The sequence below is a fragment of the Copidosoma floridanum genome, unplaced genomic scaffold (genome assembly GCF_036245765.1).
Source record: "Copidosoma floridanum isolate Cflo_tuat_1 unplaced genomic scaffold, Cflo_Japanese_pri ptg000026l, whole genome shotgun sequence".
Taxonomy (NCBI): Eukaryota; Metazoa; Arthropoda; class Insecta; order Hymenoptera; family Encyrtidae; genus Copidosoma; species Copidosoma floridanum.
In genome coordinates, this window is record NW_028321903.1 from 9,802,126 (window position 1) to 9,823,015 (window position 20,890).

Consider the following 20,890-nt stretch of genomic DNA (forward strand, 5'->3'; position numbering starts at 1 on the left):
CCAAGAATATGTTTGTTAAAAAAATCTAAGATCTCAGAATGGAAGCTTACACTCTTGTCATCATTGTTAGATGACGTTGACAGACTATTTTCTACAGCATCAGAATTTCTCTGTCGTTTTTTTTTTTTTTTTCTTTAGTACATTATAGTCAACAGCATTTGGATTTAAGGGATACAAGCCACTTGTAGAGAAATCATTAGAATCTAACTTTTTCTGTAAAATTACAACTACCATATACTTTTGGAAACACACAATGTTGTTGATAATTTAATACTGATTCGCTGCTGTTTTCTACAGTTCTTTCAATGGATGAATGAAGGCCACGTCCAGGGGTAGTATTGTATACGTAGATTCGGGGTATAAAGCTACAATCTCTATTTCATAATCTTTACAAAATTGGAGTGACTCCATGGACAAATGAGACTTATAGTTGTCGACATACAATATAACTGGAAACTGAATATTGTGTTCCACTAACTAAACATGCCAGACGTTTTTCATATAACTATAAATACTTTCAGAAGCCATCCAACGATTTTCTGAATGGCCAATGTGGCCCCCAACTTCTTAGAATATTCTGAACCGTAGTTTTTTTTGGTCCAGTTTTTCCTCAAAGAGAATTAAAAATGGTAGTAATTCCCCAGTGGCAGAGGCTACAAACAGAAAAGCAACACATGCTGTCTTATTACTATCTACTACTTAGTATACGTTCTCGGCTCTTTTTTGTGCAATGACTTTTTCTTCTTTGAGAAAAAGTTTGAAAGATAACTTGTCAAGATTAAAGACTCTGCTGCCTTCTTCATCTAGTAAAGCTTTTTTCCTCTAAAATTCTCCTACATGGCCAAACCACTTTCTTAGTTGTGTTTCATCAACTGATGCTCTGGCAGTAGTAAGATTTTGTGGTACACGTTTAGTTAATATTAGATATCTTTGTATAAATCCATTAAACAAACTTTTCCCTGGCTTCTGGTCCTTAAATGGTGTATCTTTATTACCAGCCACAACTCATTCTTTAAGACATTGCAATTATTGTGATTTACAAACAAGAAAGCCTCGATTACTTGACTCCAAAATCCACTTTTCAATTTTATACTCCTCCTCCATGCTTAATATTGTTGGAGGGCCTCTCTTGGATGTTTCCAACATCTTCTATCGTGAAAAAGCTTTCCATGCAATATAGTTTTGCAAATATTATGCAAAGAAAAAGCTGTCATAATCGACTTTTCACTCTTTACGTCTTTGATTGCTGCTTCGATTACTTAACTTGAGTATACACGATAAGTAGACTTTTCCATAGATGATTTCTTTTTGATCTTTGACTTTTCAGTGCCATTTTTTCCATGCAGTTGCTTGTCTTCTTTTTTCATTTTTGCCATTGTAAATAAACAAAAAACTACTGAGCCATATTGTGTCAAGTACCTCCAAGGATGCATGTTTGAGGTTAGTATAATCGTGTAACAATCATAAACAATTTTTCGCGCTTAGTAGATTTTCAGTAACTTACACTCACATTTGGTATCTAGCTCTCAATGCTTCCTATATTTTTTATTGCAAAAGTTCTTGATTAAGATCTAATGACTTAAAATACAGGTTAGTTTGGAATTTCGGATAAAACAACTCTAAGTAACATTAGTGGTTACTTTGATATCGTGATTCTTCTGAATACGATATTAGGTTTTTCTAAAGATTGTCGCAAGATTGTTGTTAATGGTAAACATGAAATCATACTCAACAGATCAACAACTGATTAAAATGCAGTCATGTTACTACATATAGTAACTAATAGCAATGCTCACTAATATGTCTTATCTTGTGATGTGTTGACTGCCTTATTATTAAAAAAAAAAGTTCATATTTAAGAATTTCTGATCTTGGGAGCTCTATGAATATCCACTCTTGCCCACAATATAAAAACATACTTGGAAAGTCGAAACGTCCTATAAGTTGGAAAAACTACGCTATGTAATTTCAGCTTTTCAGACAAACTGTAAAAATCGAAGAAAAGTTAAGGCTAGCATGTTTGATCATTGCAATACGAAGAATGTAAAACTGTATTTATATCCGCAATATTATCCGCTCGGTAATCTCAATCTTAATGTAGCTAGAAACCAGTTTTCATTCTTGTATGATATGTATGCTAATTTCTAGGATTCTTTTTATTATAAAGCTCATGCTCCGCTGTTAAGCAAAGTCCACTTTTTAATCTTTATAGTTGAACTACAAAGGCTCGTTTAGAGCTCTTTCAACATTATTTGTCTTTCATCCGTCATGAAGGAAGGTCATAGTAGCAGCAACAGTTAGAGTAGATAAGAAGAAGAATACAAGCGAAGACTAGAGGAGCGGAAAATATTTTAGAAGAGACGTGAGGAGAAGGAATTGGCACAGAAAAACTCTAAAGACAAATATAAATATAAAAATAAAATGTTATATTTTTAAGAAAACTATCTATTCATCGCACAAGCTGACCACTAGCAAATTTACCATACCTATGTGTTATATCAAACACTTTTAACTAAGGCTGACGCATTACTCTGTTTACATCATTTATCGACCAACCGTTTTGGGGCTAGACCAGAATGTGGAAAGAAAAGAGTGTGATGGAGGATACTAGAAGTGTGAAAAGTTCATTGACAGGTATAAGAAGTAAACTGAACAGAAGAAGAAGAAAGAATCAAAAAAAAGTAATGATAAATAGTTATCCATTACAAAAGTAACTACCAAGTATCAGAAAAATATGATAGTAAAAAGAAGTCATCTGAAGGTTCTATTCACTTGTGATGCATAGATTCCGTAGTTTATACACAAGGCTTTAAACAGCCTATGAATAATTTGGTTATTAAGGAATCAGATATACAACTACTCTATTCTAATAGTGGACCATTAGTATTTCCCTTCAAAGAGTCGTTTTCACGGCTACGGCTCTCAGACAAATACAGAAGAGAACTTATGGTTGAAATGCTGTTTTTATGGTATACTGTGGGAGTCAAGAAATATTTTATATAATAGTATAAGAACCATTCTTCGAGAATACCTTTATAATGCTAGAAAAGTGCATGTGATCGGCTACTCATTAAAATAATGGTGAAAAAGAATTAAACTTAAAGTTCATGATTTTACTGATTTAGGCTATCCGTTTATAAAATAAACCCGGCCACTATTTTTCCGCATTTTAATGAAGCATACAAGGCTAACAGTGTGCTCCATAACAATACACTGTACAAAAAGTTTCTGCTAGATTTGTTTTAGTCCATAAAATGGAAACAAATGATATTTCTAAAACTTAAATATTTTACTTATATTTTTTGAAATATTAGGTTTAAAAAACAATTTTCATTTAATAATATAAAACGTCCAATGACAGTTGGTTAGTAATTCAAATAACGTCCAATAGTGGCACTGTCAAATTTTGCATTTATTGAAAAACAAAACAATGTTTCGGCCGTTAAAACAATGTCCCGGCCCTCATCAGGTACAAAAATCTATAAGTAATAAAAAAATTCTTTACAACACAAATTTTGGTAAATACAGTAAACGCAAATCAAGTGAAGTGTATAATGTACCTCTGACTCTTGTGAAGGGGATGTAAAATCCTAATGTACTCAGAGTTTCAAGTTTCGTTGCTTTTATATCTTGCACGTACACAAATGACACAGTAGAAGTTAAGTTGTGTGCAAATTCAATGCTATGTTGTGATAGTACAGATGTATCTTTTTTTTTCTCTATGCCTCTTTTTTGTTCTGCCATTCTTAATTTCAAAGCTCTTGATGTTTGACCGACATAATAGCAGTTGCAATTCGCACATAGTATGTGGTAAACGACATTATTTCTATTGAGTGGCTCGGTTACATCTTTTCCAAGTGAAAAGATCGGACTCAATTTATTGTTTAGACTGTATACCGGACCAATGTTAAGCTTCTCACAAAAACATTTAATAGGACCGTGCAAGTGGGGAATATACGCTAATGATAAGATTAGTTTGTAATTAGCATTGTTTTTTTTTGCAAATGTCAATTATGATTATGTTTTTTAAGGTATTTATTCTTTTGTTCAAAATATTATCAATAATTCTTTTGGGAATAGTTGTTAGCTAGTAAATATTTATTAATTTATTGCAAATTATCGTTATACTGCTAACCATTCTTACCAGTAAGAAATTGAAATCGCTTTCAAGGGCGCTTGACTCCACACGTGCATGCTTCGGTAGAAATGTAAGTTTTAGTTTTTATTAGCTTTGTTGTGTTCACAAGAAATTGTAAAGCATTGAATAAAAGTGGCAATTTATAATTCAACATAATGTACTAACAAACTTAATTTTGTTACTTTTTTTAGTTTCCGATCGAACATAAAACATAAATTAGCTATTTCCTAATTACATAAATTAATCTTAAAGAATAGAATTTCGGACTCGTACACAGAAACTAATTTAAAAAAAAATAAAATTGAATCAATTGAGAAAAAAATATTAAGTCATGGCTGTGAATCTTGTTAGTTAATGTTGTAATTTATTCTGTATAATGGCATGTAGCAATAAATACATTATTATATGCTGGCACCAATGAGCGCGTATGAGTGTATGTGTGTATGAGTGTCTGTGTTGAGTATGTTGCTATCTGTTTGTTAGGTATGCGCGTCTTATGCTTGCCTCTTTAGCCTCAGTTAGTCCCAGCTCTGCAAGCAATAAAGAGCCTACGTTGTTACACATACAAAGTTAGTGTGCCTCTTATTTCTCACCCACGTTCAAGTCCCACAATCCTAATAACATAAGGTTACGGGCCCAGGATAAGTGCAACCAGCATGGTAAGAAATTCTCTCGTAAAAGTATACCTCGAGAGCAGTTTTAAAATGATAAACAGAGGCATGTATCAGTCGATCGAGCGGCTGAGTGGTAGAGATAATTACCACACGTGGGCGATTGCCATAAAGGCATATCTTCGTCTCGACGATCTATGGGACACCGTCGAAGCTCCAACAGGTGAGAGTTTGAGTACCGACACAAAGGAAATCGTCAAAGCACACTCAAGGTTAATTCTAGCCATCGAGCCACAGCTCTACACACACGTACAACAAGCCGACTCAGCCCAAGAAGTTTGGAAGAAACTCAAGGACGTGTTTGCTGATGACGGCGTAATGAGGCGCGTAAGTCTTTTCAAAGAATTTTTTTCTACGACTTTAAAAAACTGTGCCTCTGTAGAAGAGTATGTACACAAAGTCGACAACGGTACGGAGTACACCAACGAAAAGGTCACTTCCTTCCTGGCGTAAAAGGGTATTGTGCAACAAACAAGCATCCCATACAACCCACAACAAAATGGTCGCTCAGAGCGCATGAACAGAGTTCTACTCGAGAAAGCAAGGGCTATGCTTTCTCACTCAGGCTTGAGTGACGGTTTTTGGGCTGAAGCGGTTGCCACTGCAAGCTACATCCACAATAGGACGCCAAAAAGAGCTCTTCAAGGTACCACTCCGTATGAAAAATGGAATGGTAAAAAGCCAGATTTGGCACACCTAAGAGTGTTCGGATGCACTGCTCATGTTTTTTTGCCTAAGCAACAGCGAAATAAAATCCAGGCAAAAACTATTAAATGTGTTTTTATAGGTTATGCACCAAATCAAGAGGGCTACAGGCTATGGAACCCTGCCTCGAAGACAGTATTTTCAGCTCGTGACGTGAAATTTATTGAAGAGGCATCAAGTATGCATCAACCTACGTATAATTTATGCTTCTATATTTACAAGAACACCCTCAACAACAGCCAGCCGTCGAATAAGTTGAAGAAATGAATGTTGATGTACAGGGTATACAAGATCTAGCTGAAGAGTCTGACATTGAACCACCAACTCTGCGTCGTACATCAAGACTAACTAAGCGTTCAAAATATCTGGACGACTACGTATAATATTCGGGTGCTCTTGATATTGTTGAGCCTTCAAAATACTCGGAGGCAGTGTCTAGTATGGAAGGAGCCCAGAGGCGCAAGGCTATGCTAAACGAAATCATGTCCATACATGATAACAAAACTTGGACTTTCATTGACCTACCAGCAGGTCGTAAACCTATTGGAACAAATTGGGTGTATAGAAAAAAGGTTGATCCACCCAATCAAACTATTTACAAAGCCAGGTTAGTCGCCCTAGGTTTCAGCCAAGTCAAGGGACAAGATTATAAGCACACCTATGCGCCCATTGTACGTTTCTCAACCATTCGTCTATTAATGGCAGCTGCATCAAGAACTCCGGGTATATTAATTCATCATTTGGATATTGATACCGCTTTCCTCCACGGAGAGTTGAACGAAAAACTCTACTTGAAACAGCCCCAAAGTTTCCAAGATCCTCAACATCCGAACAAGGTCTGTAAACTCCATAAAGCCTTGTACGGTTTGAAACAAGGGAGCAGAGTGTGGAATTCAAAATTACACAGTGTGTTTCAAAAGTTTGGATTGATTCAATTAAAAAACGATGCTTGTACATACTATTATTATTCAGGGCATTGTTTTATTATAATTGCCATTTTTGTGGACGACGTGTTGATTTTTACAAACAATCAGGATTGCCTGTCCAGTTTCAAAATGTCCTTGAAATAATATTTTTCAGTAAAAGACTTGGGCCAAGCTAAAAAGTTTTTGGGCGTAAACGTCACAATTAATCCAGAAGGCAGTTTAATAAGTCTAGAACAAACAGATTATATATTCTCTATGCTAAAGAGGTTTAATATGGACCAAGCAAATCCATCACACACACCTCTACCAACTGGTTATGTTTTAACAGGTCAACTGCACGTAATCCAGATATATCTCCTTAGGAATTGCAAATTTTTGATCAGATTCCATATCGAAACGCAATAGGTTGTTTACTTTACATCAGTCAATGTACAAGACCTGACATTTCATACGCAATTGGACTTTTAAGCAGATTGAATTCCTCTTATACCCATGATCACTGGAATGCAACAAAACATCTCTTCAGATATTTAATTTACACAGCTAATTTTAAGTTAACCTACAGAAACAAATCATACAGAAATATTCAGGCTTACTGCGATGCAAGTTGAGCAAGTGATTCAAGTGTTCCTCGCTCGACTACAGGCTACATATTTTTACTACAGGGAGCTGCCATAACACGGAACAGCAAGAAACAACCTACGACTGCTCCATCGAGCACAGAGGCAGAATACCTCTCCTTGTCGGCTGCAGCGCAGGAGGCATTATGGCTAATGAAGTTAGTCTTGGAATTAAGAATTTAATCGAATACATCAATAGATATTTATTGCGACAATAAGGGAGCAATAACTCTTGGTTAAAATGCAAACTTTAGTGCGAGGACCAAACACATATCGGTCAGGCATCACTTTCTCGAGGAGAAGATCAACAACAAAGAAATCAATATAATTTTCACTCCATCAAACCAGATGCTAGCTGATTCTTTAACGAAGATTGTAAATGGAAACTTAATCAAGTTATTTTGTGATAGTATAGGCTTAAGATAAAGTGCATATATTTAATAATTTCGAACTGAATCAAGTTATTTTGTGATAATATAGGCTTAAGATAAAGTGCATATATTTAATATTTTCGAACATTCATTATATTGTTGCTATTTTTTTTTGTCAAATTGTTATTTGTGAAAAGAAGCTCCAAATGTCTTTATTGAGGGAGCATGTTGTAATTTATCCTTTATAATGGCATGTAGCAATAAATACATTATTATATGCTGGCACCATTGAGCGCGTATGAGTGTATGTGTGTATGAGTGTCTGTGTTGAGTATGTTGCTATCTGTTTGTTAGGTATGCGGGTCTCATGCTTGCCTCTTTAGCCTTAGTTAGTCCCAGCTCTACAAGCAATAAAGAGCCTACGTTGTTACACATACAAAGTTAGTGTGCCTCTTATTTCTCACCCACGTTCAAGTCCCACAATCCTTATAAAATAAGTTAATCTTGTGGTGAACTTATAACGATGTTCGAGGAGACTGCTATTTAATTTTAATTCATAATAATCAATAAATCAATTTAAGTTAGATAAAAAGTTCGATGCCCTTTTCTTACGTGAAGAATCCGAGCGCGAAGGTGTATACGATACACTTCCAGCTGCAAAAGTCAGTGACCCTGGCCTGGTTCGGTGCCCTGCATTTTTCAACAATGAAGGCATAAGTGAAATAAAAGAGAACTGGCTATGTAACCTTTCTAACACACTGCTACCGTATTGTATCTCAAGCATACTAGAGTTGGGTGATAAATTTAATTTTGTCTCCAATTTCAATAAATGTTATCATTTTCAACTTTTCAAGAATGTTGAACATTCGTTAAAATATTCGGGAGAATTTGAGACTGTCAGAAAAGGACTACTTAACATTATTGGTAACAATAGACACAATGTATCTACTCGTCTTTCTTTAAATGATGGAATTCTCTAAGAGAATTTAAAGCGAACACAAATATTTCTTAAAAATAATAAACACATTTAAATTACAAAGACACTTACATTATTAAAGTAGAAGAACTGTTAAGTGCTGATAAATGTTATTTAGAGCTAGAAAATAATCCTTTAAAGCAATGAATTGAAGATACAAAAAATTTTGTAAGCAAGTGGGATCAATATGGTTTTTTTGATGAATAAAATAAGTTTTATAGAGATATTCTTAAAAAAAACTTATCTAAACGCTATGGCCTAATAAAAATACACAAAAAAGACTTTTCTATCCGTATTATTGTCTCGACACTGAATTAACCTACTTAAATTTTTTTTAAATTTCTTTCTGATTTTTTAATTAAGAATATTTTACTTGCAAAATCACACGTAAAAAAAAGATATTATCATTTCACCTAGTTACAATTTTATTAGCCTAGATGTTGTTAGTTTATTTACTAATACTAGTGAAGCCTCAATCATGAATGCAATAAAACATTTTTGGAAATTCTTGAATAGTAAAATTAATGTTGCTCTCAATGAATTTTGCACAAGTGTATCTTTATTTTAAATTCAATTTTTTTCCATTTCAACAACAAATTTTATAAACGAGTTTTCGGCTCCCCAAAAGGCAGCCCCTTTACTATGTGATCTTGTAATGCGTCTGCTTGAAATTTCATGCTTAGAGAAGTTGTGTTTTGATGTTCCTCTGTATGTGCGGTATGTGAATGATATTCACATATGTGTGCCTACTAAATATATTAACTATGCTTGAAACATTTTTAGTAGCTATTATCTAGAATTACAATTTAGTGTTGAGACATGCAACAACAACAGCGTTAGTTTCTTAGATTTAAAAATTATCATACCACAAAATAATACAGTGGTAACCAATTGGTACCAAAAACCAACACTATCAGGCCGATACTTGAATTTTCTCTCCCACCACCCAACACAACATGAAGTAGGTATCATTTCCACATTAGTAGACTTTTTCATGAAATTAGCAGACACCTTATTTCAAAACGATAATTTAAAATTAATCCATAAATTTTTACTAGCTTACAACTATCCTCAAACATTAATCGATAAATTTTCAAGCAAACGAATAAATACTTTGAAAAACATGATTATAACTGACATTTGCAGTAAAAAAAACATCTGTACTATCACATCATAGCATTGAATTTGCACACAACTTAACTTTGATAAAATAAAAATTTTAGAGACAGAAAAAAAGTATAAAAAGCACCTGTTTCCCGAAATCTAAAATATACATTATTTAAATATTAATATTAAGAGACAACAAGATACAGACAAATTAAAAAATTGTTACAAGTCTCTCGTCAAGTCAATTAAGAAAGAAGGCTAACTTGATGTATATGATTTGAGGGCCCCTTTTACTTATGGTATTAGGAAAACATAATCTGTTTACGTGTGTCTCACAAGGAACTGCTTGCGACTTTTATTCGATTGTATTGTGTGCATATACTGTGTCATTTGTGTACGTGCAAGGTATAAAAGCAACGAAACTTGAAACTCTGAGTACATTACAATTTTATATCCCCTTTAAAAAAGTCAGAGATACATTATACACTTAACTTAATTCGCGTTTACTGTATTTACCAAAATTTGTGTTGTAAAGAATTTTTTTATAACTCGTAGATTTTTGTACCTGATGAGGGCCGGGACATCGTCCAAACGGCTGAAACGTCGTTTTGTTTTTCAATAAATGCAAAATTTGACAGTACGAAATTAGACGTTATTTTAATACTTTTCATTTACCTTTTGGTTTTTTTATGAATTGAACACATTTTTCACTTATTTATATTGTTAATTTTTTTTTTTAAGTTCGACACTCAAAATCTGCCAGTTCAGCAGCGAAATTGAGTAGAGGTTGTAGTGTTGGGTGAGAGGTAGTAAGGGCTCTACCTGCGCAGTAATGTACGCATTAAATAGTGGAGATAGTAGGGTAATGGGACTTGGAATTCAATGGCATTTGAAGCTGCTAGACCGAAAAAATCGCCATGAGGATTCTAATTTGGTAAGGATTATAATCCAGTATGGGTTCTTACTTAGTTTACTTACTTTCTTTGATGAAGTTCTTGTTTGTCTATTTCTGATTTTTTTTTTACGTTGTATAATTGTAGTTAGTCGAATCGTCCTCATATTAGCAATTTTGCATATTTTTTTAATACGTGTAAAACATATAATAAATTATTTTGTTAAATTAAATGTTTTCCTTGTACTAGTGTGTTCGGTTTTTTGGCTATATATTTTTGAAGTTCTTGCGCTGTTATACTTGTTTGTCCAGTTTCAATACAAAAATTTTTTTAATTTGAAGACAGAGACCTTATTTAGCAGTGCTGCTTTTTCTTCTATTAAATTGAATTGTTGGTGCTAAGCAGCGTACATAACATGAAACTTTTACCATCATATTAAAAAAACATTCTCATGCTAGTTGTTTCCATTTCCTCAAGTTTTCACATAGTCGACTGACATAAATAACCGTATTTTTTATTAAGTGCCGTCAATACTTTATCTTTGCATATTTATTGTTTGATCCCGTTTATTATTGATTTTTTTTTATCAAAGAAAAGATATAATAAATTAATAATTCATTTCATCTATTACAACAATGCGAAAATTTCTCTCTTTTTTAAAATTAAAATTTGTTTGTTTGTCAATGTACTATTTTAAAATAAATTTCACAATTTATGTTTGCATATTTTAAAAAGTATCCAATTTTTTTATTCCAATATCATATGATGTAAAGCAAAATTAGCAGTTTGTCAACTACTAAAATTTAGTTTCGTAGGTTGCTCTGTACAACATTTTATACCTTTTTTGAGAACCGATAATGGTTCACTGTTATTTAATAATAGAAATATTTGTTTGCTTTTGCAGTGACAAAACTATTTTCACATTGCCTTATACAAAATTATCATAAATAAATAATTATTTACGCAGTATTGACTCAAGTCTTAAATACTTGGTACTAGTAAAAACTTGCATTAATTTATTATTTTAATAGTTACCTAAAGCGATAGTAGGATCGTTTGTAAAGAGGTTTTCTGAGAAGTCTGACCAATTGTAATTAAAACTGATTAATCTTGATTGTGAACAGCGCTTACTTTAGATCTTGTCAAATGATTTCAATAAGTCTTTCATGTTATAGCCTTACGTGTAACACCATTCAAAATGTTCTGGTTATAATGCACAAAATTTTTCACATCACCGTGTAAAATAACATCTTATGGCCATTTATCTAGTTATTTTACCATTTTTATATTCATACCAGATTTCGGAAAAACGTGTTGGTGTTGTTCTTCCAGAAGAGTAACTAGTGTATTTATTTGGGTGTCCTAAATTTATGTATGAAGCTGTCCGTCGCATTTTTCAGTTCAATGACTTTTAGTTATTTCTCAAATATATCTATTACTCTTGTTACAGTAAATTATTACGAAAAACTTTTTATTTAAGTCTTTAACGTCTGTGGAATAGTATTTAGGGTGCAAAAATATGGACAATAAACTTTGCTTTTAAATATAAACGATCTGGTGCTTCTGTCATGAATTTTTTCATTCGAGTCAACGTCAAAAAAGCAATTTTTAAAGTGTAAATGTTTTTGCAATTTTCTTAATAAAGTAATAAATCTGCTAATATACTTTTTTTTTACGTTAAAAGTTATCCTCAGCATACTCTACGGACTAAGTGGTTTCAATATGTCTTTCAGTAAAATGAAATAAAAAATCAAATTTTTTATCAGAGTTGGATAAAAGAATTGAAAAAAAATTTTTTTCACATTTTAAAAGATCGCTTATTTTATTTATATATAGTTCGAAAAATTTTTACGTAACATTTTACTTCGTACAATCGTTCTTGCCTATTCGTCCAAATTTTCGAATACTTCTTTCTCATCCAATACATCGCCGATAAGAATTTGTTAATTTTGGTATTTTTTAAGATTTCATCAATTAACTAAATAATAAAAACGTTTTTTTTCGTAGACAGTATATCTGTAAGATTAAATCACGAATGTTAAAGCAGGGGTTTCTGCGCGGAGTCTATCTGCACGTGGGCCACAAAGATTCTGCAGCCACTCACAGTGCACGTCAAACCAAACAGGCTACAAAAAGCGTTATTGTTGAAGCCAAATCAAGCCAGATACCACGTACTTCTGTATGAGGAATCAAGATGAATTAGTTACTCTATACATTTGTCTTAAAATAAAAAAATGTTAAGGATTTAATTATTAAAAAGGTCAAAGGAAAAAGTTTTATTCACAAATTAAATAATACACTAGGAATAGATCACATACATACAAGTGTCAGTTGATTGCCATTTTGTATGCTCTAACAATTGAATCCAGATTCGATTAAATTTCTATTTCTTCAAAATTTAGAAACAAATTGAATCTGGTTTTTCGATGAACTTGCTACTTTCATGACATTCATGGGTAATGTTACGAAAATTGAAAAATTAATAAATTGGTTAATACTTGTTAAACTGAACAAATTTTGTAAGGTATTATAAGAACCAAAAAAGTAGTGTTAATTTATAGGGACAACTTTAAATATATTACAAATATAATAGAATCATTCCGATGTAACTGTTCTTCAATCATCGAATTATGTTATTTGCTTCCACAATAACAAGTAAGATAATGCGTTAGTATTATAGTGATAAATATTTAAAAAAAATGATAATAAACAAAATAATTAAAAATTTTTTGAGAAGTACTGTGCCTATATTTAAATATGCATAAATTATAGAATTAAATGACTACATGAATAAAGCAATGGTCGAATAAAGTTTCATACTTGCTTCTTTTCATCCTCGTTACTGTGAACATTATTAATTTAATTTGTTATTACATACTTGGGAAGTCTTAAATGCACTAAGATGTTTATGTAGATAAATGTTTTACGTCTATGTAGTTTCATTTTTACTATTAACTATAATTTAATTTCATAAAAATTTAACATTGAAAAAAAATAGGAATTTAAGTCTAATAACATCATTCGATGAATATGCTATACTTATGACATTGATGTTAATAAAAAATACTTGGAGAGTTGGATGGTTGGCTATAAAATTGTTTAGAAACTTCCAATAACCCCTACGTACCGATAATTTGTTAAATGACCTGAAAATTTCTCGTTTGATTTTTTATGAAATTAAACGTTTTGTTAGTTTTATGTCGCCGTATTGTGCACTTTATTTTTATATTTTTAATCTTCTAGTAGATTTTTAATCAGTGATCTTGACAATTTTTACACACAATCTTGTGCAAACTTTTTGGGCTTGAAACAAATGATGTTAATAGTTATTCTGTAATAAGAGTGATGTACCTTCATTCAAAGACAATATTTGCAGACTTACCTAAAAAATATTGACTTTATTTTTTTTAACGTATTACTAACATCTCCGTAAAATTTTTAAGTTATTGCACAGATTTTTTTACACAAGTTTTCGTTACAAATATGTATTCTTATTCGTGATAAAATAGGGGGTGCAAACCTTATGTCAATAATTATGGTTTTTTCATCTTTTTCACCAGAAGTAACTTTCATGTTGAATGATAAAATGGACAAGATATGATGAGCAACCTGTTAAATTTGGATCTCTTATGCACCAAAGAAATAATTGGAAACATTTTTTTGCAATTCCTGATAGTAGTAGTATTTTAATTTAAGTGTTTGCTCCATAGAAAACTAAATAATCAATGCACTGCTTAGTGTGAGATACAAAGTGTAACATACTTTAATAACTTAATTTGGTGTGCTTCAGTAGAAAAATGTGTGATTATTTTAATAATGTTGAAAATTAATTTTATAATTTTTATTTAATCGAAACTTTAAAAAAATATTAAATTCGCAATATTATACCACACTACCACTAGAGAACCTGAACCACTTTTTTGTTACGATAGAATATCAATAATGTGTTATTTTTTAGAAAAGCTTCAATGATCTTTTGTCAGGGATCCCATATTGAATTTTTAAATTGTGAACTTATAAAATCATTTCATGCTTTGTAGGTAGTGGCTTGAAACCATTTATATTTTCAAATTGAATGAACTTTTATCAAGTCTACAAGGTTTGTTTAGTATGTTTTGTTATTGAAGTTACTAGGTATGTCTTATGAATTTATGTCCAGCAGTAGTTTTGATTCTTTGAATGAATTTTATTAAAATTAACTCTGCTATTTATTCTGCTAAACATGTGTTTGAATTTTTTGCAACATAAGAAAAATTTTCAGTGGCTAACATTAACTTTTTATAATTTATTGATGATTTTTTATTGGTTATAACTAATATTCTATATAATTTTTAATGCTGATTATTGTTATATAAAACTCCTTTCAGTTAAAATTATCTGTTACATCTCCACGTTATTAAATAATTATAATATTAAAAAATTACCAGCCCCTGGACAACCTTAAAGTTTCAAAGAACATGAATGGATATCTTGTCTTTTTATCTCTTTTCTCCGTTAAATTTTATTGCTTTCTAAAAGGAGTAAAAAATATTAAAAAAGCGTTTTAATCTTATCATTTACTACCAATAGTATAAAAGCTTTCAAAATATTTTCATTTAGTATAGTTTATATTCTTCTTTAATAACTTGTTGCGAAAAAATGCTTTATTATTAGTTTCTTTACAGAAATAGAAAAGTAGGTAAGAAAATCTTGACTGACAGTAGGTTGCTTTATTATAGTTTTACTTTTTTTAACAGACGTTTCTAACTTCTTGAGATACATTACGTCCTGCATTATCTCATCAACTATTACAAAATATTATAGTTTTTTTATCAATCAATAGGCACCGAAATAGGAATCTCTGAAATGGCTGTTTGTTCTGTTGATACTGGATTATCATTACCTGTCTTACTGTTTATGTAATTTGTCTACTTTTTATGTTATATTATTACTCTATTAGATACAGAGGTAATCAAGAGCAAAGAAGGGGAAAGTTACTCTGTTATATTTACTCAAACGTACTTTGAGTGTGCTTTTAGATTGACCAACATAACACACTACACTCTTATATTATTTTATAAACAATACCACTTTTCTTTGAATTTTGGATGTTATATTTTCCTAATTTAATATTAGTAAATTTGTTTGGATTTGTAACAACAATATGTATATTGTGTTTAAAAAAAAAGATCTTGCTAAAACTTGTTAAGGCTGAAAAAGGGTAATTGTTGTCATGGGATTTAATTGTGATACGTAAACTACATTTTAACGAATTTTTTCATTTAAATCAATCTTATGAAGTCTATTGAGTATGCTTATCGTAATTTTAATATATTATTTACGAAAAATATCTCATATGCATTATCACAAAGTATCTTTCTGATTTCTTTTAGATTGTTGTCCTGAAACTTGGATCTGCTAATTCAAATACTTATTTGATTAAATAAATAATATTAGTTTTCTTTTTAATAGTCAAATCATGACAGGATAAATTAAGTAAATGCCCAGGAGTAGGAGATTTTTTCTGAAAATCTATTGTATAAATTGACTCAGAAATATGAGCGATTATAAGTACTGTATGAATGAATATAATTTTTTTTAAATTGAACTCTGGATTTCGTGGGCTAATCCATGCATGCCAAATTACCTGAGTTATAGAAATCTCTTGTGTCTAACCGTAAACAGACTGGCTTAATTAATAGTAGAAACATGGAAATCATAATTTTTTTCTTTGAATTAATTAATTCAACAGGATACGCAAGTTGTCCCGTCTACCGATTGACCTTTTACCACTTCACTATTTGAAACCATTTCTACCAAGCCATCAGTAAAATAACCGACCTACCTTGTACAAATGACCCTCACTAAACGAAGGAGACATTCACTATTAATCTTTCTTTTTTCAGGGTTTAGAGAAGTAACATAACTGTGACGTGATGTTTTTCACGTGTTAGGCAAATGGCCTTAAGGAGAATAGCAACTTTTTTTATGGACCGTAAAATAAACTCACCGTTGGCAGGTTTACGTAGCTTAACGTGCTTGTTGTTTGTTGAGGCTTGGAAGGTTAGGGTTATATAGGTTTATGATCAGTAGGTTAGCCCAGTTTTGATGTATGATTTTATTCCAAGAAAAATAAAATTTAATCCAACAGAAATCGCTGTTCCTAGAGTTAAGTGAGCATACCAATATAAATTGAAAGTGCTCAGTAATCCGTTGGGGGCAAGCTATAAGAAGTAAATAAATAAAAGGCGTATTTATATTTTTTCTTATTTTGGCTTACTGTTGCAACGTTTCGCTGACCATTTGTGTCAGCTTCATCAGCCTACACATTTGAAACACAATAAGAGATTTAATGAAACACATGCACACAACGATAAATTTTATAAGATACAAATTATTATCACAGGTACTAGAAAATTTGTAGGTAATATGATTCACTCACTGATAATAACCTAGTAACATGACAGCGCTTAAATAGGCCAGCAAAAAAGGTTTATGGTCTAGAGCGTTGAACTTGATCGGAACATTTAATTTTTCGTAGTAAAGGAAGATACGCTCGATGAAAGAAAAGTACATTTTTCTTCTTATAAATGTTGTTCTTGTACAGTTTTATGTAAAGCATTTCAGAAATAATTATTTTTTGATAATTGGGTTATTTGTCAAGGATTTTGATGTTTTCCCAGTTGAATTCATGGTTGAAAGTATTTTTATGTGTGCTAACAACCGAATCAGAATTTTTGTTCTTTATGTCTTCGTTAATGCCGACCTCTGCCACTCGAGTTGTCTCACCTACATATGAGGCCAGACAGTTTTTACAATAAAATTTGTGTACAACATCTGTCTCTTTTAGTTTATCCGCTTTATCTTTTCCTAAACGGATACTATAATTTAGTTTGTTGTTGGTAAGAGGGTAAGTGTAAATGTTGTAAGGTTTTAACGTGGTTGATATTTTTTCAAAATTATTATCTTTATATGATATACTAATCTTGCAAAAGGGATGATTATTTATAGTAGTTTTATTGTGATTAAAATGTTCATGTCTTTTCAATCTTACTTTTACAGTTTTCTTAATAAAGCTCGAAGGGTAGTTCCTATTTATCAAAAAAATTTTTACTCTAGCAACATTCACGCTGTAAAAACATGTATTAGAAAGTTAGATCGCTCTGTCAACTAAATTAAAAGCAAAGTTTCTTTTGTAACTAACTGGATGACCAGAGAAATAATTCAACATACGTCCAGAAGGAGTAGATTTTTCAAACCAGTCGAAAATAAAATGATCAATTTTCTAATTATGGTCGAATCTGAAAAGTTAAGTTTAGTGTCGATCTTCATTTCATGTGTAAACTGTAGATAAGAATAATATAAATTAATTTTTCTGGTTTGGGGTAGGATTCTAAACGAAATCATTCATAACTCCTAAATGAAATGGTCAATCCTTTTGAAAAGAAGATATGTTATAACTGATATTATAAATAAACTAAGTACCAAGTCTCAAAAAGCCTAGCCTTACCGTTTTTGTATTTCAGCTTTACAACGTTGATCGTTTAGTTGCGTGAGAGGGATAATGACAGCTGTACAGTAAAGACTGCATAACCTACACATACTCTATAGTGCAGTATGCCACACGATATACCTAACTGAACCACTACCTCAATATTTTTTCAATGTGGTCTTTGTCAATAAAAAGTAACATACGCACACACAAATACTTTCAACCGTGAATTCGATTGAGACAACATCAGAATTCATGGCAAAGAATCTAATTACAAAAAAATCAGCGTGTGGGACTCGGAGTCCCTGGGTAAGAAAGAAGTTTTCAAGAAAAAGAAATCAAATAAAATACTTCTCAAAGTATAAAATAATAAAATAACTTTAAAGAACTAACAGATGCAAAAGGTTAGCTAGGAACAGTTGCGCCGCTAGATAAGAACTAAGACAAGTAGACTAAGATAAAGTTAATGTATAGTTGATAAACAATCATAATATAAGTAATAACGTTAACTAATGTAAACCTAATAAAGCGACATTATTAGTTTTTCGCTCGTTTTTGATACATGAGTTGCCGAGCTACCCTCTTACACCATAGAATTTTTATAGCATTCGCAAAAACCTAATTTTTGTAATCTAGACAAATGTTGCTACTTTTCAATATGTAAAGGAAAGCAGAAAAGTTGAGCCAACAGTCAACAATAGCTCCTTCCTCTTTTCCTAACTCAGATATGTCGAGAGAGAGTTTGTACGACTGAGCAAATATAAGTAACGGAATTTTCAAATCTTCAGGGCACCACGTGCTGACATCCTCCCCGACGAGTAAGCAAAAGGAAAAATGAGAATTGATCATGCTACTAACATTTTGAAATACATTGATAGCTAACAATAACCGACAAGCTTAGTAAAGTTAACAATCAATGGATCGCGACAAACACCCGATAAGTGTTTGGATCACAACTACAGCTGCTTCACAGATTAATGGTTGGACCGCTGTTAAAAATTACTCTTTCCGACTATCAACTGGTTCGATTAATGTATCCGGCAACTCTAGCAACTATTATAGTTATTAATGTGTAAAAATTACTATTACTAACCCTATTATTAACATATCAACGCAGTGAACGATTATTCAGTCAACACCTACATGAAATATTGGGCGATTTTCACTGCTCTTGTTGCAATTAATTTAATTGAATAAACGAATAATGCTTAGTCTAAGTAAATATCAGCAATATGCCATCCTAATGTTAATACTAAATAACATGGAAAATCTGTAAAATCTTGCCAATTTTGAGTGGCTAAACTAGCGCAACTTCAGCCAATTAGATCTTCGGCTATTGTCTTCTCCCCCAAAATTTTCGGTGACAAGCTTTCCTGCGTTGTTTTCCAGCCAGCGCGTGGTCCAGGTCCGCTACTCCTTATAAAAAGAGCCTGGAGGCACAGTGAGGAGAGTTACAGTTTAATTTCACCCTCGAACGGTTGACTAGATAGTTAGAGTCCGCTCTGCTATCTCACGGTCCTCTACGAATGCGGTTTCAAATCTTCGATCTCGGACATTTCGCGCTGGTTCGGCACGTGTACGTTTCATACCAAAAATGAAAATAAGTCAAGTTTAAATACTAAAGTGACAAGTCTTTTTTTTCCTCTCAGTTTCAACACGAACGTGTTTTTTTTTGGGTTCGAAAGTCGGTATCGGTAAAATACCATGCTACGAGATTAAATAAAGGAATTAGTCCCTACGTAAAGTCTAGGGCAATCACATTTACTTTGGATGGTACTGGTGGATCCTAGACCGGTCGCGAACTTAAACCATTTCACCCCCTTGCGTAACCTCTTGAGTGTAACTACCTTTGCTCGTTACGGTACTGGTAACCTCTAGATCGCGAACGGGATACTATTCGACGCATTGCACCAGGTATTCTCGATAGATCCGAAGCGCGCCGCGAACGAGTGCATCACACTATTGCTCGACAACCGCGTCAATTTAATTAAAACGGCTGTCCTCGCCCCCTTTCGAATACTCAGACAAGAAATATAACTACCTTTTTGCCCCGCGTCCCACCAACGCGCGTAGTGCAAGTTCCGAGTTATTAAGCAAAAGCTTAGACTCGAGTAATACGTTGCGCCAACGTAACAATTATGTAATAAAGAAAGGGTGCCAACACACATATACACATTAAGTGTCCTTAAACACCTTTTTGGGAGTCGCTTGGTATGTTCGTACACGCGTATTCAATGCTTGCTTTCTCTATTGATTTTTTTAATTCCATATTCAAATTCGCCACCAGTTTTCTACTAGTTATGTGAAAGTTCTGTGTATACATGTCGACTAAAAAAGTGCTCACATTTATTTATTTATTTAATTAACATCGGTTTGCAAAAATTATTTTTGCAATTAATTTGTAATTCAAGTCTCTTCAATTTGCTTTTTTTTAAATTTAATTTAATTTTTTTTTCTTTTAGCCAGCGAAAATGGGACTGCACGCTTTTTTTCTTACACTTTCTGGCTGATGGGTTCCTGTTCCCAACGCTCTTTATACACAAAGAATACATGGGAAGTATATATTCTATCGTGATAGGGGAATCGGGGATAAAGAACTTCGTTCCAAAAAGAATTATTTCTGAAATGTTTGACTTACCACTGGACAAGAATAACATCAAGAAGAAGAAAAATGTACTTTTTATTAATCGAGCGTATCGTCCTTTACTACTAAAGTTAAAATGCCCCGATGGAGTTCAAATTCCTCGACTGTCTGCCTTTGTTGCTCCTTCTATATAAGTGCTATCGTTATATGTAGTTCGTTATCAGTCTATCGTTCGACCTGTGATGAGTAAGCCAGATTACCTACGAATTGTCGCGTACCTCTAGTAATAATTTGTAACTCATAAAATTGATCGTTGGGTGTATGTGTATCATCAAATCTCTTATTGTGTTTAAAATTTGTAGTCGATAAGGCTGACACAAATGGTCAGTGAAACGTTGCAACAATAAACCAACACAAAAAAAAATATT

General features: G+C 32.4%; 1 protein-coding gene across 6 annotated transcripts in view; it reads left to right on the forward strand.

Annotated features, from left to right (window-relative positions):
• The window catches only part of Rim2 (replication in mitochondria 2), a 430,077-nt gene that overhangs the window by 195,601 nt on the left and 213,586 nt on the right, over window positions 1-20,890 (forward strand). The gene's annotated exons all lie outside the window — the stretch shown is intronic.